The following is a 26,671-nucleotide window of genomic DNA, read 5'->3' as shown; positions in this document are numbered from 1 at the left end:
TGAGGGAAGGGGAGGGTGGGACAGGTTTGCCGTACTCTCTTTCTGCTGCCTGTGCTTGATTTCTGCATACTTTCGGCGATAAGACTTGAAGTGCTCAACGCCCTCCCGGATGCACTTACTACCATGGCACACTGTCTCCTGTCTGGCATCTTCATTCACATTGGAAGCCAGATGTTCTAGGTGATGCTCAGAGCAAATTATCCTGTCCTCTATCTACGGACAGGCATTTCTGGAAGCTCTTCTGTTGGGAGACTACCCAATGCCAACCAGGAAAACCATCCTTTGCCTTGCTGCATGCATGAGCACTTCAAGGATGCCAAGTCTAAATGTTGCACACCCATTCAGGAAATCTCCATTGATGAGAAATAGTGTGAAGCTTTAATCTCCTTCCCTTGAGATCATATAAAATGGAAACACTTTAAGTGGCTGTTAAAATGTTTTAAAATTTCTTGTCCAGCCATTTGAGCTCCCATGAATAGCCTACTGTGCAGACAGGGTGTCATCATGAGTATATAAAGTTCTGGTGGGGGTGGGCTCATATGACAAGTTAGCAAGTTCTCTTGCAATGCACCATTCCTGCTGGTAACGCATGTGATCAGGAAGTTTTCCTCTTTACCTTCAGATTCATTCCGTGTTCTTTGCTGGTTGTGATTGTGCTGAAGTAAAACATTATTTTGATATATCATGAAGACTTGCTTTCTGAAGTGAGAGATCAAGCTGCATTTTGCACTTTAGACATGGGCCTGAAACAGCAAAGGTAGTTAACTAATGGTGTACTTATACTTTTTATGTCTTATAATACTGTTGTGAAGCACCTTGGGACATTTTACTACGTTAAAGGCACTATATAAATACAAGTTGTTGTTGCACTTGGTTTAGTTTTGAACTGCTGTCATTTATGTCAGCACTGTAGTTTGAAAATTTCCAAAGCCAATTAAAACATGCTGATAGACTAGATAAAGTAGCTGGCAAATAAGTGTGTGTGCGACATGGCTGTGCGGTGGCCATTCAAGGGGAATGCGCATTGCCGCGGCCGCCGTTTTATTTTTTTTGTCGGCTGACTGCCAGGTCGGCCCAACAATTATGCGCCCGGGTTTGGCCGGGCCACCAGCATGCAGCCTGCCACCCCCTCTTGGGTGCTAGGCCGCTGGCCCGGCAAAAACCCTCCCTGGTGGCCCAGTGGACCTAACTAAAAGAATCGCAGAGTTCGCAGCGGCTCTCCCCTTTATGTGAAGGGGAAAGACGTGGTAATGCACAAGCGTCATGATGTCATCAGTGCTACGCTAATGACTGATAGCGGCGGAGACTCCATCCCGTCTCCACTTCCGCCCCTCTAGTGTGCTTACTGCAGCACTACCGCCCCCATTATGACCGACATTCTGGCTCGAGAAAATATGACAAAGAGCTGAATTTCGCGCAGGAGGCCACCTTATCCATCACAGCGGTGAAAACACATCAAAAGTGGTAGGTGCGAACCGTTTCGGGCGGCGGTGAATTTCTATCCCATTGACTCATGGTAAGATTGGTTGCTCTTTCTGGCATACAAGGAGTCATTTTACTAGTCCACACTATTGGTAGGAAACTTTGCTTGCCGGCTGTGAATTGAAGTGTTTCGGGGATGCATTTCGCAGAATTTTTGATCATTAATGACTGGAAATTGTGGTCAGCATGTGCCTGGAATTTTGATGTGCACTGCTGAATGGCCGGAAAATTGTGGTCACTAGCTATATTCAGCAGTGCACAGATGCGAGAAAGCAAGTCACCACATGCTGCCTACTTTGCAGTAGTAAGAATTTCACTTCCTCCTTCGTGGACAATCGGCAGCAGCATGACAGGGTGCTACAATTTTGCAGCGTGCCAGGATTAGCAAAGGTCGAAAGAGTCATCTAATCCAGCGACTTGGCCCTAAATGCTCCTGTGTTCAATGCCATTACCTGTTTCAGTGGAATTGCTCATGACATCTGTGGTTTCCCAGAACGTGAGCTGAGCACTTGTATAAAGAATTTCATTCATGTACCAGTATTCTAATTGAACACACTATTGGGATATTGAAGGTGTGCTTCAAGTGCCAGGATCAATCAGGAGTATCCGGCAATATAGTCCAACTAGAAACTACAGGATCGTGGTTATCCTGACAGACAGCATCTATGCCTTGTCTTGCCACTGACCTGCAGGAATTCAAACTTAATGGTACCAGTGAGAGCAGTGAAGCCCTGCCTCATGATTATCTAACCGATTGCCAAGCCTATCTAAGATTTTAATGGACCACCGTCAGCCATCTGCCATTCCACCCCTCTAACTTCCTTTTTAAAAGCTCCCCTAAAACCCAGCTCTTTAACCAAGCTTTTGCCACTACCCTAATATCTCTCTCTAATTCGACATCCGTTTTTTTTTATGGCATCTCTGAAACACTATGGAACTTTTTTTATGTTAAAGGCACTATATAAATGCAAATGTTATGGTTTCACTGCTGTGTCAGAAAGCTCAAGGGTTTTCTGTTCTCCTGCTGACCTGATGGACGTTTTCTCCCCCAAAATTATTTTGTATAGTAAAACACATTATGATGATGCCAGACCCTTCAGGCTTTCACAGGCCTTTAAATCCTGCCCCGTGAGTGACCTCTCAGTCCGAAGTATTTCTGTTGCCTGGAGCTTGCCTGATTTATTGGCGTGTGAGTTGTAGCACACTCGTCTGAGTCAGAAGGTTGTGGGTTCAAGTCCCACTCCAGGGACCTGAGCACACAAATCTAGACAGACACTCCAGTGTAGTGCTGAGGGAGCGCTGCACCATTACAGGTGCCATCTTTCAGAAGAGACATTAAACCGAGGCCCCGTCTGCTCTTGCAGATGGATGTAAAAGATCCTATGGCACTATTTCGAAAAAGAGCAGGATAGTGTCCTGGCCAATCAACATAACGACAACAAATTATCTGGTCATTGCTGTTTGTGGGAGCTTGCTGTGCGCAAATTGGCTGTCGTGTTTCCCACATTACAACAGTGATTATAGTCCAAAAGTACTTCATTGACTGTAAAGTTCTTTGGGATGTCCGATGGTCGTTTAAGGTGCTATATAAATGTAAGTCTTTCTTTCTCTCCTTCTCTCCTTCTCTCCTTCTCTTTCTCTTTTTCTCTCCTCTTTTTCTCTCCTTCTCTTTTTCTCTCCTTCTCTTTTTCTCTCCTTCTCTTTTTCTCTCCTTCTCTTTTTCTCTCCTTCTCTTTTTCTCTCCTTCTCTTTTTCTCTCCTTCTCTTTTTCTCTCCTTCTCTTTTTCTCTCCTTCTCTTTTTCTCTCCTTCTCTTTTTCTCTCCTTCTCTTTTTCTCTCCTTCTCTTTTTCTCTCCTTCTCTTTTTCTCTCCTTCTCTTTTTCTCTCCTTCTCTTTTTCTCTCCTTCTCTTTTTCTCTCCTTCTCTTTTTCTCTCCTTCTCTTTTTCTCTCCTTCTCTTTTTCTCTTCTTTCTAAAATGAGACTGACCCTGGAAATGATGCTGTGGTTGGCGCTCATGATGGTGAACACGAGTTATGCTCCACCCCACTTCCAGTCAGAAAATCTAGGCTTGGTCTCTTAGTTTGCGGTTCTGGGTTCGGGGTTCAAACTTGTTTTTTTCTCTTAATGCATCTAGGAGTTACCTTTCAGTTTTGTTTCATATATCAGTGCTATTGCTATTACTTGTGGTCTCGATGCAGCTTCCTCTAAGGGAGGGGCCCATCCTGTGGCTTAATATATAGGGGAAATACATTTGAACACTCGGCTAAAAATGCAGTGACACTGCCTGGTCATTAACTTTAGCGCCGGGCAATGTTTACCGCCTCCAACTGGGATATTGACTTTAGCACCCCAAGAGGGGAGTGGAGCACTAAGGGAAGTGTTCCACATTCTTCTTAGGGCACTAACCCTGATTCTTGGGACGCTATCACGGGAGCGTTGATGAAACTGGCATCCTAGCGCATAAAGGCTGGACCACCTGAAAACTGGGGGGAAAAAATGGAATGGAGGAATGTTTACATTAGCAACAATGTTGAACAGCTAAGAGAGTTACATGAAGATAAATAAAGTCCATTCTAAACACCTACCTGCTCATCCCGTTGAAATATCATCTTGGGAGCTTCTTTGGGATGCATGCTTTCCCTATTGGGATTAGCGCCAGGTGCTTTCGCAGGCAACACCATTCAAGTTCGCGATCTCAGCACTAAAGGGTGTTGCACTCTCATTGTCACCAAGCGATGATGCTTGAGTGTGCAGTGCTACCTGTCAGTGCCACCGCTAAACCTCCACTGAAGGCTGCGGGAGGCGCTGACAGCACGGCGCTCGGCCGTTAAGTGCTTAGCAGCCCGTTGGCGCCCCTCTTGGGCGCAGCCACCCAATTTTTAACCCATAGATTGTAATTTTCTTAAATGGATAGAGTCCCCTTTGAGATGGTGGCAGTACCCTGTTCATGTGTAGAGGTTGAACTTTCAAAGAATGAGTAAGCCTCCTTTATCCAATCCAAAATTTTCCAGTATACAAATGCTATTGGGCTAGACTTTCAGCACATCATCGCCCAATTATCGCCCATTTAGCGCTGATATAAGAGCTGAGATGCAGGCTTATCGCCCTTATTTGCTAAAAAGTGGAAAACCTTTCTAAAATGAGGCTGACCCTGGAAATGATGCTGTGATTAACGCTCATGATGGTGAACACGAATTGTGCTCCACCCTACTTCCAATCAGAAAATCTAGGCTTGATCTCTTCGGCCTCAGCTGGCGATATTTGCGGTATCCCTCAGCACGCCACACATTGCTGCATTTGACAGGTGACTGAAGCCCCTTACGTGCGCAGGATGGGCTTTATAAGCTTCCCTATGACCAGGGAGGCACAGACTGAGAGAGAGAATTACAAACTTCCCCAAGGTGCAGGGAGCAATAGACTGTACGCACATCACGCTGCGAGCACCTTTACAGGATGCAGCGGTGTTTCGGAACCGAAAGGGATTCCATTCCCTGAATGTGCAGCTCATTGTCGACCACAAGCAAATAATCATGGCAGTAAATGCAATATTTCTAGGGAGCATCCATGATGCGCACATCTTGCGTGAGAGCATTGTCTCTGACCTGTTTGTCAGCCATCCTCGTGGGTCATTGATTCCCGTTTCTCATCGCCAAATGTAGTGTCCTTACACCTTACTATAGAATCACACAAGGCATGTACTGCAGAACAAGATCACTACGTGACCTGAACCTTTATTCCCCAGGACCAAGAAGTGCTCACCCTGCGTGGGACCTCCCTTTATATACCCTGGATGACCAGGTGAGGAGTGTCTCCCACAAGTTCACCCCCTTTGGTCAAGGTGTGCATTACTCAGGTGTATAAAGTGTACAGTGTTGTTACATAAAGGTTACAGTAATGTGAAGATAATAAACATGACATCAACCACCGTATGCCCCACATGTGACAGAGACTATAGGTCCCGCATCAGACTTTGCAGTCACTTGCAAATTCATTTTTAGTGTGGAAGCAAGTCATCCTGGACTCCGAGGGACTGCTTATGATGATGATGAATATAGTAATGAAAAATCCATGCAAGCAAAATGATAATCTGGTAGAGTCACAGTATGAATGCCTTTAGTATACAAATTTTAAGTGCAGTTGAAAGTTCCATGACCAATTAACTAATGAGTTAAGGATTGAAGAAATGATCTGGACTGTGTTAATCCCTTCTGTCAAAGGCAGAGAGCATTAATTCACCCCCAAATTTCTTTAAGTAACCCAGAGAGCTATAGTATATCAATGTGAGATTACTGACTGTTTTCATTGAAATTGATAATGAAAGTATACAGTAGAATCTACATAAATGGCAGATTCCATTAAAGAAGTGTCACCAAAGCATTTTCTAAATTTGAAGTGGGAGAAAAGGCAAAAGAGACATGTATCATTTTCAGCAAAATGTAACCACACATGATTTGTGATGACTTGAGGCCAGATTTAAATTATACAAATATTTATTGTGCTTATAAGTAAATTGTTTGACATTTCTTCATGAAAACAGTGACTTTTAAAATAAAAAGTTGAAGACTTACTATTTTTGTAAACAGCTTCACTTTCATATATACTTATATACAAGCATGAAGCAAATAACATAGACCAATTTTATATCTGTATGTAGCGTCATACATCATCGTAATCTTTGGCTGCTCTTATACAACTCGTAAATTTATCATTTATCAATGGGCAAGACTTGAGCCACATTTTGGCAGTGTACAACTCCTGTTCATACAGTAATTCCATTCATGGCCTAAATCTCCATTGATCTCAAATGGAACTCCTTTATTGTTAAAACTAACTCCGAGAAGCTCAATTTCCACTTTTGTGCCAAATGTATATTTTACTCCCGAATGATTCTTTACAGTTTATAAAGCTCAGACCCATTCAGGACTCGAATACTTTCCAATGTCAGGACAGGATACAGGAAGTAGCTTGGTAAGTGATCTCTCCCACCTCCAGCCTCCAACTTCTTTCCATCTCAGCCTTTCTTGCCTCGGAACTTTTATTCTTTTAAAGCTTTAAATATGTCATTAGGGAAAGTGTTAAATCCAAGGAAGAGGCATATAAATTGGCCAGAAAAAGCAGCAAACCTGAGGACTGGGAGAAATTTAGAATTCAGCAGAGGGGGATTAAGGGTTTAATTAGGAGGGGGAAAATAGATTATGAGAGTAAGCTTGCAGGTAACATAAAAACTGACTGCAAAAGCTTCTATAGATATGTGAAGAGAAAAAGATCAGTGAAGACTAATGTAGGTCCCTTGCAGTCAGAATCAGGTGAATTCATAATGGGGAACAAGGAAATGACAGACAAATTGAACAAATACTTTGGTTCTGTCTTCACTAAGGAAGACACAAATAAGCTTCCGAAAATACTAGGGGACCGAGGGTCTAGCGAGAAGGGGGAACTGAGGAAAATCCTTATCAGTCGGGAAATGGTGTTCGGGAAATTGAAGGGACTGAAGGCCTATAAATCCCCAGGGCCTGATAGTCTGCATCCCAGAGTACTGAAGGAAGTGGCCCTAGAAATAGTAGATGCATTGGTGGTCATTTTCCAACATTCCATGTACTCTGGATCAGTTCCTATGGATTGGAGGGTAGTTAATGTAACCCCACTTTTTAAAAAAGGAGGGAGAGAGAAACAGGGAATTATAGACCGGTTAGCCTGACATCGGTGGTGAGGAAAATGCTGGAATCAATTATTAAAGATGTAATAACAGCGCATTTGGAAAGAGTGACAGGATCGGTCCAAGTCAACATGGATTTATGAAAGGGAAATCACGCTTGACAAATCTAGAGTTTTTTGAGGATGTAACTAGTAGAGTGGATAAGGAAGAACCAGTGGATGGGTGTATTTGGACTATAAAACGGCTTTTGACAAGGTCCCACACAAGAGATTAGTGTCCAAAATTAAGGCACATGGTATTGGGGGTAATGCATTGACATGGATAGAGAACTGGTTGGCAGACAGGAAGCAAAGAGTGGGAATAAACGGGTCCTTTTCAAATGGCAGACAGTGACTAGTGGGGTGCCGCAGGGTTCAGTGCTGGGACCCCAGCTATTTACAATATACATTAATGATTTAGACGAAGGAATTGAAGGTAATATCTCTTTGCAGATGACACTAAGTTGGGTGGCAGTGCGAGCTGTGAGGAGGACTGGGACAGGTTAGATGAATGGGCAAATGCATGGCAGATGCAGTATAATGTGGATAAATGTGAGGCTATCCACTTTGGTGGCAAAAACAGGAAGGTAGATTATTTGAATGGTGACAGATTAGTAAAAGGGGAGGTGCAAAGAGACCTGGGTGTCATGGTATATCAGTCATTGAAGGTAGGCATGCAGGTACAGCAGGCAGTAAAGAAAGCAAATGGCATACTGGCCTTCATAACAAGGGGATTTGAGTACAGGAGCAGAGAGGTCCTACTGAAGTTGTACAGAGCCTTGGTGAGACCACATCTTGAGTACTGTGTGCAGTTTTGGTCTCTAATCTGAGGAAGGACGTGCTTGCTATTGAAGGAGTGTAACGAAGGTTCATCAGACTGATTCCCGGGATGGCAGGACTGACATATGAGGAAGACTGGATCGGCTAGGCTTATACTCACTGGAATTTGAAGAATGAGAGGGGATGTCATAGAAACTTATAACATTCTGATGGGACTGGACAGGTTAGATGCAGGTAGAATGTTCCCAATGATGGGGAAGTCCAGAACCAGGGGTCACAGTCTAAAGATAAGGGGTAAGCAATATAGGACCGAGATGAGGAGAAACTTTTTCACCCAGAGAGTTGTGAACTTGTGGAATTCTCTGCCACAGAAAGTTGTTGAGTCCAGTTCATTGGACATATTCAAAAGGGAGTTAGATGTGGCCCTTATGGCTAAAGGGATCAAGGGGTATGGAGAGAAAGCAGGAATGGGGTACTAAAGTTGCATGATCAGCCATGTTTCTATGTTTCTATGTCATCCTACATATTCTTCCTTCTGTATACATTCCCATTGTGTTGAGCCCCAATACATGCCCACAGTTCATAAGTGTCAATTTTTTTTTTTGTTCTTAGTAAATGAGCGATGATGGCCTGGTCACCTTTATTATTGCTTCAGGAATTATTAGAACTGCATGGCTTACTAGGCCAGTCAGAGAACATTAAAAGTTAACCACGTAGTGTGTGCCTGGAGTCAAATGTAAGCCAGACCATTTACTGGGGTCAGGCTCCCTTCGCTGAAGTGAACCAGTTGGGATTTTATGATGGTCATGTCTTTTCCAGTGTTACCTAACCTAATACCAAAAATTTCCCCATGATATGCACAGAAAGCTAACTGAGGATGATATGTCAACAGAAAGTATGAAAGAAATAATCTGGAAGCTGGAAACTCTCTGGCAAACCAGCCATCGAAAAGATCCTATGATCCACTGACCTGCAGCTTAGTGCCCCTTTAAATATAGCCTCAGTGGCTCTGAGACACCAATCCCGTTGAATTCTATGACTGTTTTTAGTTAAAATTCTGTTGAGGTCCTAATTGCATCGTAGGACGCTATTTATATTCTTGCGACTCCGGCCTACCTATGGCGGGTGCCTGTTCCAGATCCATAAGCTGCATGGTTAAGGTGGCTGTGGGTGGGAGCATGTCGAGAATGCAGCAGAGTTCACGACCACTATTTTAATCACCCGCCTACCCTATTATCAGGTGATCAGGGCTTAAGTCTTTTGAGGAGATTTTAACTTTACAATAATGTAAAATGTCAGCCCTTTTTACAACTCTACCAATTTTTATTTCTATTAACTTCAATGGAAATAAATCAGTTGAGGTATAAAACAGGCTGCCGACCTGGTATCACCCATTTTACTCTATCGCATAGTCAAGATTTACCCCTCTGCATTTCACTGAAATCCTAATTTCCATACAGTATATCTGGATACATGCAAACAGCAAGAAGTTTTCCTCTTTCAAAAAATGGGTCACATTCAACAGAATAACAAATAGGAGCTTGCTTTGTTTATGTGGAAAAGTGATCCATTATTCATAACAAATGGCTCCCCTGGGACTTGAGTTTTAAATGTCACTCCCTTTTTTCGCAGTAAAGCTTCTGCACCTTTCAAACTTTATTCTCTTTGAAACCTGAATGTTTTATGGGTTTGTGACTGACTGCACAATGCTGCTGCCTACCAAAGAAATCGTGGCATTGTGTGAATTTCAGGTATGTTGTACAGCTTGGCACAGACGCTATAGATCTGTTTCGCCCTCTACACCTGTCTGAGACTGGACATCAGTTTATCGATGCTCCATGCTGACTCTACCCTACCTACACCAACTTTATCCCACCACGAGACCTCTGACTTTAACTCTAGACTCCCTCCTATTAACTCCTCTATATTCCCTGTTTACTACAAGGATGTATGTATTCTAATCTTGCTACATAATCAGGTCTATGCAACTTGAGCTTTCCCTCACTGGTTCCCGCACCATAACCTCTGGGGCCCCCAAGGATCTATCCTTGGCCCCCATTATCCTAGTGCTCGTTGACCTACAGTGTCTCCTGTTTAAGCAACAGCTCGATTGAAAAATTCTCATCATTTTTTCAAATCCCTCCATGGCCTCACCCCTCTCTATTTCTAATCTCCTCCAGCCCTACAACCCTCCGATATATCTGCGCTCCTCCAATTCTGGCCTTTTGCGCATCCCTGATTTTAATCACTCCATCATTGGCAGCCATGCCTTCAGCTGTTGAGGCTGAGAGGTCTGGAATTCCCTCCCTAAATCTCTTTGCCTTGCTACCCCTCTTTCCTCCTTTAAGATGCTCTTCAAAACCTACCCCATTTGCGCTAATATCTCCTATGTGACTTGGTGTCAAAATTTGTTTGATAACGCTCCTGTGAAGCACCTTGGGATGTTTTGCTATATTAAAGGTGGCACTCTAAAAGCAAATTGTTGTTGTTGTTGTTTTTGAAAGGTTAGACACAAGTTCAGTGCCCAGAATATAACTTATGGTCAAGAACATGATTGCAATAATGTAAATTTTCTAAAGCTATTATTCAGTTGTATTTGTTAAAAATATTACATTCGGAAGTTGGCAATATTTATTAGTTTCTTGGTTGAAAAGTAGGAGGGAAATTAAACTACACAGGAGTTATTGTCTGGAATAACAATAGAGGGTAGAGTAAGAATTGCAATAAAGACACAATGGTGGGAGTTGGGTGTAACAGTATGATACAAAGCTATTTCTTCATCTTTGCAACCTGGATTTGGATTCACATCAGACTTTTAATTCTGAATTTGTGCTCCGAGCTTGGAGCCATGCCCACTGGACACCCGTCCAAAATTCTAAGATGCACCCTTGGCGGCCAAGTTATGTGTTGGGAGCGCAAACTCATAAAATTACCCATATAGCAAATAGGGTTTCTGACTTTATCAGCTATAAAGGTCTTAAGTGAAATGAGTTTAGGGTGTCTCAATTCAATTCCAGTGGATGTAAGCCCACTATATTAAACTGCCCACAATTCAGTAACTTTTTTTTGGGGGGTGGTGTTGTGGAGCTGGAGGAGATTACAGAGATAGGGAAGGGTGAGGCCATGGAGAGATTTGTAAACAAAGATGAGAATTTTGAAATCGAGACATTGCTTAACCGGGAGTCACTGTAGTTCAGCGAGCACAGGGAGGATAAGTGAGCAGGACTTGGTGCGAGTTAGGACACAGGCTGCTGAGTTTTGGATCACCTTTAAGTTATGTAGGTTAGAGTTGTGGGAGGCCAGCCAGAAATTGTTAAGTCTAAAGGTAACAAATGCATGGATGAGGGCTTCAGCAGCGGATCAGCTGAGGCAAGGACGGAGATGAGCAATGCTACGGAGGTGGAAATAGGCGGTCTTAGTTATGCTGCGGATATGTGGTCGAAAGTTCATGTCAGGAGGAGGCAATTTGTCCCCAGTGCCGGTGCTCTCCTGCAACCCCATTCCTCTCTGATCATTTTATATTCCTCATTTTCAAATATTTATCCCATTTCCTTTTAAATGATATCTCTAGGGAATCTGAGCTCCTGAAATGCATGATAGGGTAGATTTTATGAATTTATGCTCTGGGTGATGGCTGCACAGATGCCATAATTCCCACTGCAATATCTTCTGGTTAACATATCCTGTAAGTACTCATAAAAGAAGCTATAAACCCATTTCTAGCAATAGTCATTACATTAGAGGATGTAATTACTATTACAAGATCCCCAAGGACTGTATGTGTTGCTTAGTAATAGCATGAGATTACAAGGAGTCTCGGTTGCAATAGCTATATTATTTGTTGATGGAAACCTAAGCAGCATTCATCACAAGATGTCACAGTTCCAATGAAACTTGACTACTGCTTTGGTTTAAAGTGTCTGAATATGTTACAAAGTATTACAAAGTATTTATAGCACAGAAACGGGCTATTCAGCCCAACGGATCCATGCCGGTGTTTATGCTCCACACGAGCCTCCTCCCACCCCTCTTCATCTACCCCCTTCAACATAATCTTCTATTCCTCTCTCCCTCATGTACTTATCTAGCTTCCCCTTGAATGCATCTATGCTATTTATCTCATGAACTATTTGTGCTAGCAAGTTCCACATTCTAACCACTCTCTTTGGTAATGAAGTTTCTCCTGAATTTCCTTTTTGGATTTATTAGTAGCTACCTTATATTTATGGCATCTCATTCTGGTTTCGTCCACAGGTGGAAATATTGGGGCCGAAATTCAGGCACGCCAGAAAGCTGGCGCACCTATGATTTCTTTACCCGTTTTCACCGCCGGGAGCGTGGAGGCTCAGTCTTCTCTTTTCTAGAGGAAAGATCCCCAGCCTGTTCAATCTTTCATAATGGGTATAATCTCTCAGTTTTGGTATCATTCTAGTAAATTTTTTTTGCACCTTCTCCAGTCCCTCTATATCCTTTTTATAATAGGCAGACCAGAACTGTTCACATTTCTGTAAGTGTAGTCTAACCAAAGTTCTATACAAGAGCAACAGAGATGGAAGACATCTCACATGGATGTATTAGGATATTATTATTAATAAAATAAGAACCAATAATGTAATTGTAAGCGACAGACGTACTGAAGCACCTCTGTCACTCATTTCCCATATTATCGGACATGGAGGCCCAATATTTTCAACATGCCTGATAGGGTCAGCGCAGCCCAATGCGGCTGACCAGTGCAAAGTCTGTTGAGAGTCTACACAGCAAACTGCACAAGACTCATTAGGGCCATGACAATGATTTAATTTTGGGGTTTGGTCCATAATATGACTGGAATGTCCGAGGAGCGCTCTAGTACTATGGCACCAGCTGGTAATTGATGTTGAAGGCAAGGCCTCTGTTTTTTTTTTTTAAATTCCCCTGACTGGCTCTTCAGTCTTCTATTTCCCCTGCTCTCCCCCACCACCACCTTCCCCTTCACTGAGAAAAATCTCCTGCCACTCAATCGCAACCATTAGCTGGTTGCTGGTGCCCAGAATTGCACTTACTGCCCCTCCTTCTCCATCCACCCTCTCCCAGCTTGATGCATCACGAATGACACAAAAGTGCCAGAAAAATATTGAAATAGGTTGACCGTGCATTACGGGGTGAGGTCACATCACCCATGCGTAGCTGCACAGATCCTTGAACAGTGCCCTGTTGTAATTTACAAGCTTGATTTCAAAATGCAAATTTTTCATACCATCAAAATCCTATAGCATTTCAGGCTAATTGGAAGCGATATTTGCCTTTTTAAGAGAGATATGCTTCTGTCGGCCCCAACTCAGAAGCAGCTGGTCGTCTTCTTTCATATGGTAGTAGCAAAAAAAAAAATTAAATATCAATGTCATATATCCAGGCCAAAGCATCTGGTGTAACAGCGAGGATATCTTGTAGGCTGATTGCAAATTTCCGCTGAGGGGCAGTGTTTGATGATGTGCTCCAGAGTCTGATTAGGAGTTCTGCATTTGCATGATGAAGAAGGTGGCAGCATCTACCATGACCGGTTTTGAGGCGGTTGAAGGTTGTTTATTGTTTGAGAGGAAGGTTTGATCCTTGTACTGTGGGGCCCTCTATAAGGAATCCATTTGGTATGTCACAGTTCTTCCAAGCATTTTGCCATTGGTTATCAAGGCTGAGGGAAGATTATTGAAGGGTTTTGCCGACTGGTAGAATAGATCCAAGGACAGAAAGAGACAATGAGAGTTTGTATGAATTTCAGAATGTATTAATCTTTAATAATTTATAAAACATTAATATTTTGCAGGTTTGTCATGAAACTGAGACTACATTCTCCAAAATAATCAAAACAGATACTAAAACTGCCCCGGAAATCTAACTTTTTTACCGAGATGACAGTCTGCTGGTTGCTCCAGCCCACCTATACATATATTTATCAGCCAGTGCTGCTCTAAAACAGCTACTACAGAGCTCCAGTGTGTTTATGTAGTAGAACAGTGTAATCATGCTAGAGACTTCCAGATGCTCTGTGCCTTGGTTTTGTCAGCTGACTCAGAGCAGTCCCGAGTGGAAAATATAATATTTAATGCAGTGAAACTAAATTACATTACATACAGTATCTTGTGCATTTCAATTGACTTTAATTACATTTTCAGCTAATTCTGCATAGTTTTCATGCTGTCCACAACTCTTTTTCCCTGGATCACGACATGTTGGAATCAAAAACAATTGCAATCAGAGCCAATTTGGTCAGCTAAGTATTGGCCTTTTGGATTTTCTGGACTAAATGCAAATTGCAACAGAGAATGCTGCCACGCAAGCATTCAGATTGCAGACTGGTGCATAACTTCAGTCTTTATTAAACTGTCGATCAACCTATAACACAAGACTGACCCAAAAAACATATCAACAATCTATAATGTTATAGGGGAAAAGCTGGTTTGTGGTTTGTGAAAATGAAAGTGGTGAACTATGCATACAGGTCTGCTCAGTGATGCAAATGGGGCCGACCTGAAGGTCCAAGTCTGGATGACAATGAAAACTCCTGCTCAGTTATACCTTTTGAGCCCTTTAGATTATGTGGTGGATATTTTAATGGAGTGGCTCATTGAGGGGTATTAATTCTTGAGACCGATCAGATGGACTGCAGTCTTTCCTGTGTTCCTAATAACTCGTTGTAGGTTGGCTGCTGAATGCATCAGTATCATACAGTTATTAATAAATAAAAGTTCAAAAATGGCATGGTCTCTTACCTGAATTCTGACCCTTAATCTGACAAAAATGGTATGTAAAGCCAATCTGTAAAAAGCACAGAAAAGGCTCTGGGTGAATACTCAGTCTTACTTCACAACATTTGATATGAGAATTGGGTCAAATGTATTAACATCAGCAAAGACTCTTTAAGGGAAACAATCCCAAGTGGTTTGATAATGATATAGTATTCATTTATGTTAAAATAATTCATAAAGGGTTTTAACAAACATATTAACCAATGTACCTTGAATAATAAAGAGAACATTGAGCCCTGTAGAAAGCAGATTTGGAGAAATGCATTGAATTTAAGAATATTTGGTAATCCAGACTACTCTTGAAAGTCATTCATAAACTGCTAACTTACCCTCACATGACGCCTTTAACATAGTCATTTTGCAAGGTGCTTCACAGAGGTCTAAGGAAAAATTGGAGGAACTGACCAAAAGCTTGGTCAAAGGGGTGGGTTTAAGGAGAGTTGTCATAGAGAAGAGGGTTGAACATAACATAAGAAATAGGAGCAGGAGTAGGCCATACAGCCCTCGAATCTGCTCTGCCATTTAATACAATCAAGGCTGATCTGATCATGGACTCAGCTCCATTTCCCTGCCCGCTCCCCATAACCCCTTATCCCCTTATCGTTTAAGAAACTCTCTATTTCTGTCTTAAATTTATTCAGTGTCCCAGCTTCCACAGCTCTCTGAGACAGCAAATTCCATAGATTTACAACCCTCGGAGAGAAGAAATTTCTCCTCATCTCTGTTTTAAATGGGCGGCCCCTTATTCTGAGATTATGCCCTCTAGTTTTAGTCTCCCCCATCAGTGGAAACATCCTCTCTTGTCAAGCCCCCTCATAATTTTATATGTTTGACAGGCAGACGGGTTTCAGGAGGGAATTCCAGAACATGGAGTCGAGGCAGCTGAAGGCATAGCTACCTATGGTGAGGAAAGAGAGGAGAGGATGTACCTGAGGCCAAAAGCAGAGGAAAGGAAGGTTTGGAGTGAGTGAGCTGATTGTAGGGCTGGAGGTGATTACAAAATAAGGGAGGGCAAGGCAATGGAGGGATTTAAATTCAGGATGATAATTTTAAATTTGAGCCCTTGAAAGACCAAGAGCTAAGAGATAATATAGTAGGTCCATGAGGACAGGTTATGGGCAAGCTGGACTTAGTGCGAGTTAGGATATGAGTAGCAGAGCTTTGGATGATCTGAAGTTTATGGATGGGAGGCCAGTCAGGAGACCATTGAGTAATTGAGTCTGGAGGTAACCAAGGCATGAATGAGCATTTCAGCAACAAATAGGCTGAGGTAGGGATGGAGGCAGGCAATGTCATGGAGGTGAATGTAGGCAGTCTTCGTGATCGAATAGATATGGGGTTGGAAGCTCAGCTCAAAGTCAAATAGGATGTCCGTGTTGAAAAAAGTTTGGTTTAGCCTGACATTATAACCAAGGGGGGGGATGGAGTTGGTGGGGAGGGTATTGACTTGCTGCCGGGGGCCAAAGAAGATGGCTTGGTCTTCTTAATGTTTAATTAGAGCAAATTCCGGCTTATCCAAGACTGAATGACAGACGAGCAGTCCAAGAATACAAAGGCAATGGAGGGACAAGAAAGGCAGTGCTGAGTGTCATCAGCGTACAGGTGTTTGGGGTAGCAGAGGTGCGGAAGTGGGTCGGGAGTGGGGCAGATGTCAGGCGGTGCCATCAGTGTACAGGTGTTTGGGACAGCAGAAGAGTGGAAGTGGGTTTGGGGCGGGGCGGGGCGGATGTCGGGCGGTGTCATCAGCACCACGCTGCTAATGTCAGCATGACATGGACATGCCGCATCATGCTGATGTGTCACAATGTCCCTCTCCTTCAGTTAAAGAGAAGGACCGCTACAAACTCTACAGCCACGTTACTGGTACCCACTGGACCACCAGGGAGGGTTTAAGCCATGCTAACGGCCCGGTACCCAAGAGGGGGTGCCCGGCTGTCTGTTGGAGGCCTGGCAGAACCCATGGCTGCCATTATTTGGCAGACCTCGGAGTCAGTTGACAATTAAAATAAAATAGCGGCAGCGGCAGTGCGCCCTCCCCTTTAAGGGCGGCCCCCAAGAGTCGAATGAAGCATGGAGGAGAGGAGGATGGTGAGATTGACGGTGTCGGAGGCTGCGGAGAGGATGAGGAGGGATAATGCATCACGGTTGCAGTTATAGAGAGTATCATTCATGACTTTGGTTCGGGTTATTTCAATGCTGGGGGGAGGCAGAAACCTGATTGAAAGAGGCAGTCCAATTTTAACGCCAAGTCAGTTTTCAGCAGGTGAGCAGCAGTTTCAGTTAGAAATTTACCCACTTCTCCAGAAATGAGACTAGGGGTGTTTTACCTCCCAGCCTCATTTAAATTCCTACGGCTGAATTCCCACCATCGTGTGGCACAAGAACTGATATCAGGTAAGTGGCGGGATTGCCTGTTCGAGCTATTCCACGGGGCCCTGCGGTCAGGGGTGTCAAATCAGTGGAAGAGAAAGCAGTTCTGCTCCTCCTGCCCTTGTTTCTATTGAGAAAGCAAATACAGGACACAAAATTCTCAAAATCTACAACAGAAACAGTTCCACCAGGACAAACATTCACTCTCTCCGAGGCTGCAGTGTGTACCATCTACAAGATGCACTGTAGCAACTCACGAAGGCTTCTTTTGGCAGCACATCCCAAACCCGTGACTTTTACCACCTAGAAGGACAAGGGCAGCAGGCGCATGGGAACACCACCACCTCCATGTTCTCCTCCAAGTCACACACCATCCTGACTTAAAAGTATATCTCCATTCCTTCATCGTCGCTGGATCAAAATCCTGAAACTCCCTCCCTAACAGCGTTGTGGGGGTACCTTCACCACACTGACTGTAGCGGTTCAAGAAGGCAGCTCACCACCACCTTCTCTAGGGCAAGGACGTCCACATCCCATGAACAATTTTTTTTTAATAGCCTAACCCACTGCTTTACTGACCTGTACCATTAGGAGATTAATCAGTTCCCATCATTTCAGATGCTGTGTGAACACCATAAAGCACTTCCACTTTTAAAGCATGGACACAGCAATGCAATTTGTCAATTATTTTTCTACTTTTTTCCCCCTCTGCTTGCTGCTATCCCACAACATGTCTTACTGACATTAGAGTGGAACCACTGTGCCACCTAGAAACATTTTCATAAAACTTTTTTCTCAATATGACCACAATGATTTACCATGTTTTACTATAAACGATGATGTATTTTACTAATTAAAATCTTTCACCATAGAATTAATTATTTTCAATTATAGTACATCAAAAAATGAGATTGAACTATCTAACTATAGTGATATAGTATAGTAACTATAGGAATTTTATGATCTTTTTTTACCTCTACCTATCTGTACCTTTTTGTTTGCGGGAGAATGTGTTATATGCAAGCAGGGGGCCGACTCAACTCTACATGACTCAGTTTTACGTTAGTTGCTTAGCAAAACTTGTTTGTTTGATTTCTCAGAATTAAATTATGAGGATTGAGGATCCATCACAAATCAAGCATGAATACTTTAAGCTGCTGAAGAAAGAAACACATGTCCTGCAAATATTATCGATTAGAACAATACAAGATACTGATCAGTTCCTCTGGAACTAAGTGCCTGTTGCCCAGAAGTTGCTCCGTTTTTTTGGGGGCAACTTGATTTTTCTGGAGTATCTTAAAAATTTTGCACATTCAATTTGCGCCAGTGTAAGTGAGTTAGTTAGGATTTTTTTTGTTTAGTTTTTTTCAAAACCTGCCACCTATGCCCGTTTTGGCCATTTAGGCCACTTTGGACAGCTAATGGTTACTCCAAATTAACTTAGGCCAGCGTATGTGGCCTCACAGAAAACCTTTGCGGAGAGTTAAGAAATCAGCGCAAGTAGGTACATCGGAGACCAGCAGAACTTAATGACTTGACTAAAGAATGTGAATAGGATTAAACAGCTATACAGGACATCATATGACAAACTTCGCAAAGTTAATTTACTATACAACAGAAGCATTCATGGACGCTTAAACTACAAAATTAAAAGAAGTAAAGAGACAAAACGTATTTACATAATTTTTTCAAAATATCCAAAAAAATAGAAGTACCTCCTGCTCATAATTCTTATGTTCTTATGTAGGAAAGTATTTTCATCAACAGGATTAAGGAAAGTCTTGAGTAAGCTCATTAAAAATACTGGCTACACAGTTATCACCCCCGTCCCGCCCCCGGATCAAAACTCTCCTTCCGCCACCGCCCCCCCCCGCCGATTAAAATTCTCCCCGCACCAACCTGTTTGTTTTAGCCTTAGCCCAGGAAGGCAGCAGGCCGTCCTGTGCGGCAGGCCACTTGGCCCGGGATAGGGGCGGGACGCACGGATCCCACGCTGCAGCACGCACACAGAGGCTGAGGGCAGGAGCTACTGCACATGCGCGCACACTCCAACATGCATGTGCAGAGCTGCCAGCACTGTTTCTGGCGCAGGGTCCTAGCTCCGCCCCCAATCGACAGGCCACGCCGCGCCAAGCCCTGGGAGAGGCAACACAGCGGCCAGAATCCGGGGAGATCTTTTTGGCGCCGTTTTCAGCCCACAAAAGTATTTTCATCAACAGAGTTAAGGAAAGTCTTGAGTAAGCTCATTAAAATTACTGGCCCACATCACTGCCCCCCACCCCCGCTCCCGATCAAAATTCTCCAACCCCCCCCCCCACCCCCGATCAAAACTCTCCTTCCCCCATCCCCCTGGGATCAAAACTCTCCTCCCGTCCCCCTCTCCCCACCCCCTCCCCCGGAACAATACTCTCTTCCCCCGGATCAAAACTCTCCTCCCTCCTTCCCCCGGATCAAAACTCTCCTCCCTCCCTCCCCCCAGCCCCCCGGGATCAAAACTCTCCTCCCCCCCCCCCATCTCTCCTTCCCCCCCATCTCCCCCCCCTCCCCCCCCGTCCTGCCGGGTGAGAGTGGCAAAAAAATGGGTGGGCCATATTTGAGCCCTAAAAGCTGGCAACTGAAACTGCCTTTCACTATCATTTTGGGACATTCCAACCTAGGAACAGAACAAAAATGCTTCTTGTATTTTGGGTCATCTTAACCTTGTCCTAGATTATTTCAGCTTTCGTATCTTAAATCACTCTCATGGATGAGTCCCAACTCCTCAAAACTTTCAAGACTATCCGTCCTTGCATTGAGATCTAAAATTTCTGTAACATGTCTTGCTATGTGAAAAGCAAACCCAAACTGGTACTTTTAGGTACTGGACTGTATTATGACCGAGTCTTTTGAAAGGGCAGAGCTCCACAGCAGACCTCAACAGTAAACAAGCAAATATTGTTAACAGTTTTATAGCAGTTGAATATTCACAGTGAGAGCTCTTTTATCTAACTCTTCCAAGTAGACAAAATAATGTTTTAAAATTCTCAATGCTAAAGAATTTTTCTTTTTAGTAATGACCTTTTAAGTAGACATGGCATTTCTTCTTTTATCTTCCAGGGATATTAACCTATCGGACCTGAGTTTTCAAACTGACTGGGGGTGAAATTGGGTCATTTTGCAAAACAGGCAAAAGCAAATCGGCAGCCCAAAATATACTCCAGCCGATGTTCTTTTCCAATCTTATAAATCTTTCTTATAGATCTTCCAACTGGTTTTAATTTTAACAAAATAGTTTATTTTATAGCACCGAAGGAGTTGCCAGGATACTCCAGATGGTAAATATTGAGTCATTCAAATGCAGACTGAACCAATCTCAAAGTCTATGGGTGCCAAATTAGGATTGTTAGCGCCCATTTTAGGCCGCTGCAAGTACACTTAGAGCTGGAAAATGGTATCAATGGCGTGAGCGTGTGGGGCAGATTGTGCCAGATGTCATATCGCCATAGTCACTGTTTCCAGATCAGATTCACTTCCTGAATGACTTCTAGCATCTGCTCCAGCTACAATGCACCTCCCCTATAAGAAGTGCAGGCTCGCTTTAACACCAAGTTGGCATGCTGCCTGCATTACATTGAATGGGTGCGTATTAATCGCGAATTGCAATCTCTGCACCTGTTTTCGGAGGTTATCAAATTTAGCCCCTGCTATATGTGAAAACTGAGTTAGATTTACTCTCAAGCCTGTTACCAAGGAGACTAACAATAAACAAAATTTGAATCATGATGGGCTATTTCTTACTGCTAAACTCTGTGCACAATGACTATGTCTTAAAGTGACAGCTACCAAAACAACATGGGTACTGGGTTTAAACTGGTGAGATTTAACTTTCCCATATACTTAGTTTATTTACATTTGATGCCTTCTGCCCAACGTTTCCGTTAAACTGCGCAGCCATGCAGTGGTGTGGAAGTCCTGAGTAGGCTGCTCAACGGCTTTACAATGGTAATAAACGCACATGTGCAAAAAATTGAATGTGCTGAACAGATAAACGAGTTAAAGAGCTCATGCACAGGTAAAAAAATTACAGGGAACATTGTATCTAGCTCTTGACACTTACATCTCCTCCAACATAAGGGACGCTGTGATGCTATACTGCTCAGTGCCACCTCCTTCATGTTGCTTTTCCACTCTCTGATGTGATTGCTTCTATTCACTGTGTACTTCAATAATTTTCATACTTGGGCAGAGAGTGTGTTATCTAAATGCAGATAATAAAAATAGGAAGTATAGTAAATGATTCTGAGCATCAAAGAATGCTGCAAGGGGATGCTGATAAGATAGTGGAATTTAATGTCAGTAAATCATGGTTAAAAAAGTAAAATTAATATTCATTTGAATGGGGTAGGTTGGGTGATGTGGAAGAGCAGAGGGATTTAGGGGGTTCTGGTTCACTGGACATTAATGACATGTACACTGACGGCACTCAGCTCTACCTCACCACCACCTCTTTTGACCCTTCCACTGTCAATATTTGTCAAAATGTTGGGAACACCAAAGCCATAAGGTTGGTGAGCTGCATACGCAAATAGCACATGGGGATATGATGTTGTGCCGATAACTGAGACCTGGCTCAAAAATGGGTAGGATTGGGTTTTAAATATTTTTAGGGAAGGAAAGAAAAGAAGCGGGGTGGCAGTATTGGTTAAGGAGAATGTTAGTGCTGGAGAGGGATGATGTCCTGGAGGGCTCAAGGACAGAATCTATTTGGTTGGATTTAAGAAATAATAGAGGTGCCATTAAATGATTGTTTATTCTATAGGCCACCAACTAATGGGAAAGATATAGAGGAGCAAATTTGCAGGGAAATTAGAGAGGTGCAAGAATGATAGAGTAGTAATAATAGAAGACTTCAATTATCCTAATATAGACTGGGATAGTAATAGTTTAAAGCACAGGGAGGGGGAAGAATTTCTGAAGTGTGTTCAAGAGAACTTGATCAGAAAGTTTCCAGCCCAACAAGGAGCTGGATCTGGTTCTGGGGAATGAGGTGTGTCAAGTGGAGCAAGTGTCAATAGGGGAACATTTAGGTAATGGTGATAATAGTATCATAAGGTTTAAATCAATTATGGAAAGGATAGGGAGCAATCTAGCATAAAAATACTTAATTGGAGGTAAATTGGAATCGAAGACTGGCAGACAAAACTGTAATCTAACAATGGCCGCCTTTAAAGAGGAGATAGTTTGGGTACAGTCGAGGTACGTTACCACAAGGGGGAAAAGTAGGGCAACTAAAGCCAGAGCTCCCTGGATGACGAAAGAGATAACGAGTATGATGAAGCAGAAAAAGATCACGTATGACAGATGTTAGGTTGAGAATATAAGTGAGAATCAGGCTGAATATAGAAAATGAAGAGGGAAAGTGGAAAAGAAAATAAAAAGGGCAAAGAGAGAGCATGAGAATAGATGTCAGCTAACATAAAAGGGAATTCAAAAGTCTTCTACAGATACAGCGTCAAGAATCCAGAACCCTCAGGACTGAGGCCGTTCCGGATTACAGGTATTTCCAGACTTCGGAATGTCTTGCTGACGTCACAAATCCGGAAATACCTGAGCTGTTGAGGAGGTGTTCGGGCCGACCAGCCCTGCCGAGGAGGTGTTCGGGCAGGCCGGTGAGGAGGCCCCGAGGTAAGGGCAGCGGCAGCGAGGTGAGGCCTGAGGTTGGCAGCGGCGGTGGGTAAGGATTCCAATCATCCCAGAGTCTGGATTCCAGAACATTGTGGATTCCGGAACTCCAGATTTTTGGCGCTGCACCTGTATTGGCATATAAATAATAAACGGGGAGTAAGAGGAAGGGTGGGGCCAATTAGGGACCAAAAAGGAGACCTATGCATGGAGGCAGAGGGCATGGCTGAGGAACTAAATGAATACTTTGCATCTGCATCTGTCTTCAAGGAAGAAGATGAGGCCAATGTCAAAGTGAAAGAGGAGGTAGTGGAGATACTGGATGAGATAAAAATTGATAAAGATGAGGTACTAGAAAGGCTGGTTGTACTTAAAGTTGATAAGTCACCAGGATTAGATAGGATGCATCCGAGGATGCTGAGGGGGATTATGGAGGAAATCGCGGAGGTACACACCATAATCCTCCAATCCTCCTTGGATACTGGGTGCCAGAGGACTGGAAAATTTCACATATTACACCCTTGTTCAAAAAAGGGTGTAAGGATAAACCCAGCAACTACTGGCAAGTCTAGCTTTTAGAAACGATAATCAGGGATAAAGTTAACAGTCACTTGGACAGTCATTAAGGAAAGCCAGCACGGATTTGTTAAATGTCAACTTGATCGAATTTTTTGATGAGGTAACAGCGAAGGTTGATGAGGGGAATGCGGTTGACGTAGTGTACTTGGACTTCCAAAAGATGTTGAAAAGAGTGTCACATCATAGGCTTGTCAGCAAAGTTGAAGCCCATGGTATAAAAGGGATGGTGGCAACATGGATACGAAATTAGCTAAGTGACAGGACACAGAGAAATGGTGAACAGTTGTTTTTCGGACTGGAGGAAGATATACAGTCGTGCTCCCCAGGGGTTGGTTCTATGATCGCTGCATTTCTTGATATATATTAATGGTTTGGACTTTTTTTGTATTCATTCATGGGATGTGGGTGTCATTGATAAGGTCAGCACTTATTGCCCTTGAGAAGATGGTGGTGCGCTGCTTTCCTGAACTGCTGCAGTCTGTGTGGTGAAGGTACTCCCACAGTGCTGTTAGAGGGAGTTCCAGAATTTTGACCCAGCAACGATTGAAAGAATGGCGATCTACTTCCAAGTCAGAATGGTGTGTAACTTGCAGGTGATGGTGATTCCATGCATATGCTGCCCTTATCTTTCTAGATGGTAGAGGTCGCAGGTTTGTGAGGTTCTGCCGAAGAAGCCTTGGCGAGTTGCTGTAGTGCATCTTGTAGATGGTACACACTGCAGCCAGTGGTGAAGGGAGTGAATGTTTATAAAATGGTGGTTGGGGTGCCTATCAAGTAGGCTGTTTGGTCCAGGATGGTGTCGAGCTTCTTGAATGTTGTTGGAGCTGCACTCATCCAGGCAAGTGGAGAGTATTCCATCACTCTCCGGACTTGTGCCTTGTAGATAGTAGAAAGGCTTTGGGCAATCGGTATTGACTGGCCACAGAATACCCAACCTCTGACCTGCTCTTGTTGCCACAGTATTTATGTAGCTGGTCCAGTTAAGTTTTTAGTCAATGGTGACCCCCAGGATGTTGATGGTGGGGAATTCGACGATGTTAATGCCGTTGAATGTCATGGGGAGGTAGCTAGACACTCTCGTCCTGGACATAGTCATTGCCTGGCACTTGTGTGGCGTGAATGTTACTGCCATTTATCAGCCCAAGCCTGAATGTCATCCAGGTCTTGATGCATGCGGGTATGGACGGCATAATTATCTGAGGAGTTGCACATGGCACTGAACACTGTATAGTCATCAGCGAACATCACTTCTGACCTTATGATGGAGGCTAGGTCATTGATGAAGCAGCTGAAGATGGTTGGGCCTAGGACATTGCCCTGAAGAACTCCTGCAGCCATGTCTTGGAGCTATGATGTTTGACCTCCAGCTACTACAACCATCTTCCTTTGTGCTAGGTATGACTCCAGCCAGTGGAAAGTTTCCCCCCTGATACCCATTCACTTCAGTTTTACTAGGGCTTCTTGATGCCACACTCGGTCAAATGCTGCCTTGATGTCAAGAGCAGCCACTCTGGAATTCAGCTCTTTTGTCGATGTTTGGACCAAGGCTGCAATGAGGTCTAGAGCCGAGTGGTCCTGGCGGAACCCAAACTGAGCTTCGGTGAGCAGTTTATTGGTGAGTAAGTGCAGCTTGATAGCACTGTCGATGACATCTTCCATCACGTTGCTGATGATTGAGAGTAGACGGATAGGATGGTAATTGTTCGGATTGGATTTGTCCTGCTTTTTGTGGACAGAATATACCTGGGCTGTTTTCCACATTGTCGTAGAGATGCCAGTGTTGTCGCTGTACTGGAACAGTTTGGCTAGAGGCGCAGCTAGTTCTGGAGCACAAGTCTTCAGCATAACAGCTGGATGTTGACGGGGTCCATAGCCTTTGCTGTATCCAATGCACTCAACCGTTTCTTGACATCATGTGGAATGAATCAACTTGGCTGAAGACTGGCTTCTGTGATGTTGGGGACCTCAGGATGAGGCCGATATTGATCATCCACTCGGCACTTCTGGCTGAAAATTTTTGCAAACGTTTCAGCCTTGTCTTTTGCAATGACGTGCTGGACTCCGCCATAATTGAGGATGGGGATATTCCTGGAGCAGCCGCCTCCCGTTAGTTGTTTAATGATCCACCGCCATTCACAACTGGATGTGGTAGGAAAGCAGAGCTTTGATTTGATCTGTTGATTGTGGGATCACTTAGCCCTGTCTATAGCATGCTGCTTCTGCTTTTTAGCATATATGTAGTCCTATGTTGCAGCTTCCCCAGGTTGGCACCTCATTTTTAGGTACGCCTGGTGCTGCTCCTGGCATGCTCTTCTAAACTTCTTGTTGAACCATGCTTGGTCCCCTGACTTGATGGTAATGGTAGAGTGCGGGATATGCCAGGCCATGAGGTTACAGATTGTGCTGCTGCTGCTAGCCCATAGCGCCTCATGGATGCCTAGCTTTGAGCTGCTAGATCTGTTCTGAATCAATCCCATTTAGCACGGTGGTAGTGCCACACAACACGATGGAGGGTGTCCTTGGTGTGAAGATAGAACTTTGTGTCCACAAGGACTGTATGGTGGTCACTGCTACCAGTGCTGTCATGGACAGATGCATCTGTGACAGGTAGATTGGTGAGGATGAGGCCAAGTAGGTTTTTCCCTCGTATTGGTTCTCTCACCATCTGCCACAGGCTCAGTCTGGCAGCTACGTCCTTTAGGACTTGGCGAGCTCGGTCAATAGTGATGCTACCGAGCCACTCTTGGTGATGGACATTGAAGTCCCCCACCCAGAATACATTCTGTGTCCTTGCTACACTGTGCTTCTTCGAAGTGGTATTCAACAGAAAGGATGACTGATTCATCAGCTGAGGGAGGGCAGTACTCTTGGGTGTATCAGGCACAATTTCAAATTTTGCAAATGACACAAAACTTGAACGTATAGTGCACAATGAGAAGGATAGTGATCAGCTTCAAGAAGACATAGACGGGCTGGTGAAATGGGCGGACACGTGGCAGATGAAATTTAACGTAGCAAAATGCGAAGTGATACATTTTGGTAGGAAGAACATGTAGAGGCAATATAAACTAAAGGGTACAACCTTAATGGGGGTGCATGAGCAGAGAGAGCTGGGGGGTATATGTGCACACATTGTTGAAGGTGGCAGGGCAGGTTGAGAAAGCGGATAAAAAAAGCATACAGGATACTGGGCTTCATAAGTAGAGGCATAGATATAAAAGCAAGGAAGTTATGATGAATCTTTATAAAACCAAAAATATGTTCCAAAATCTGGACATTTTTTTTAACGGGGCCTCTCTGTATGATCAGTCCACACTGA

At 43.6% G+C, this 26,671-nt stretch overlaps 1 protein-coding gene across 4 annotated transcripts in view; it reads left to right on the top strand.

The window, feature by feature from the left end:
• LOC139265610 (beta-1,3-galactosyl-O-glycosyl-glycoprotein beta-1,6-N-acetylglucosaminyltransferase-like) overlaps positions 1-26,671 on the top strand; it is a 136,686-nt gene that overhangs the window by 91,426 nt on the left and 18,589 nt on the right. The window contains exon 2 of one of the 4 annotated variants that reach the window (XM_070882757.1): positions 6,381-6,451. The exons of 2 other annotated variants lie outside the window; for them this stretch is intronic. The gene's annotated coding sequence lies outside the window, so the exon portion shown is untranslated. Of the gene's footprint in view, positions 1-6,380; positions 6,452-9,694; positions 9,709-26,671 lie in introns of those variants that run through there. One more of the 4 variants, XM_070882774.1, reaches the window with a different exon arrangement.

Source organism: Pristiophorus japonicus, chromosome 1 (genome assembly GCF_044704955.1).
Source record: "Pristiophorus japonicus isolate sPriJap1 chromosome 1, sPriJap1.hap1, whole genome shotgun sequence".
In the NCBI taxonomy this organism is placed as follows: domain Eukaryota; kingdom Metazoa; phylum Chordata; class Chondrichthyes; family Pristiophoridae; genus Pristiophorus; species Pristiophorus japonicus.
The sequence above is the reverse complement of the archived record's forward strand: the minus strand, read 5'-3'. Positions and strand labels throughout refer to the sequence as shown.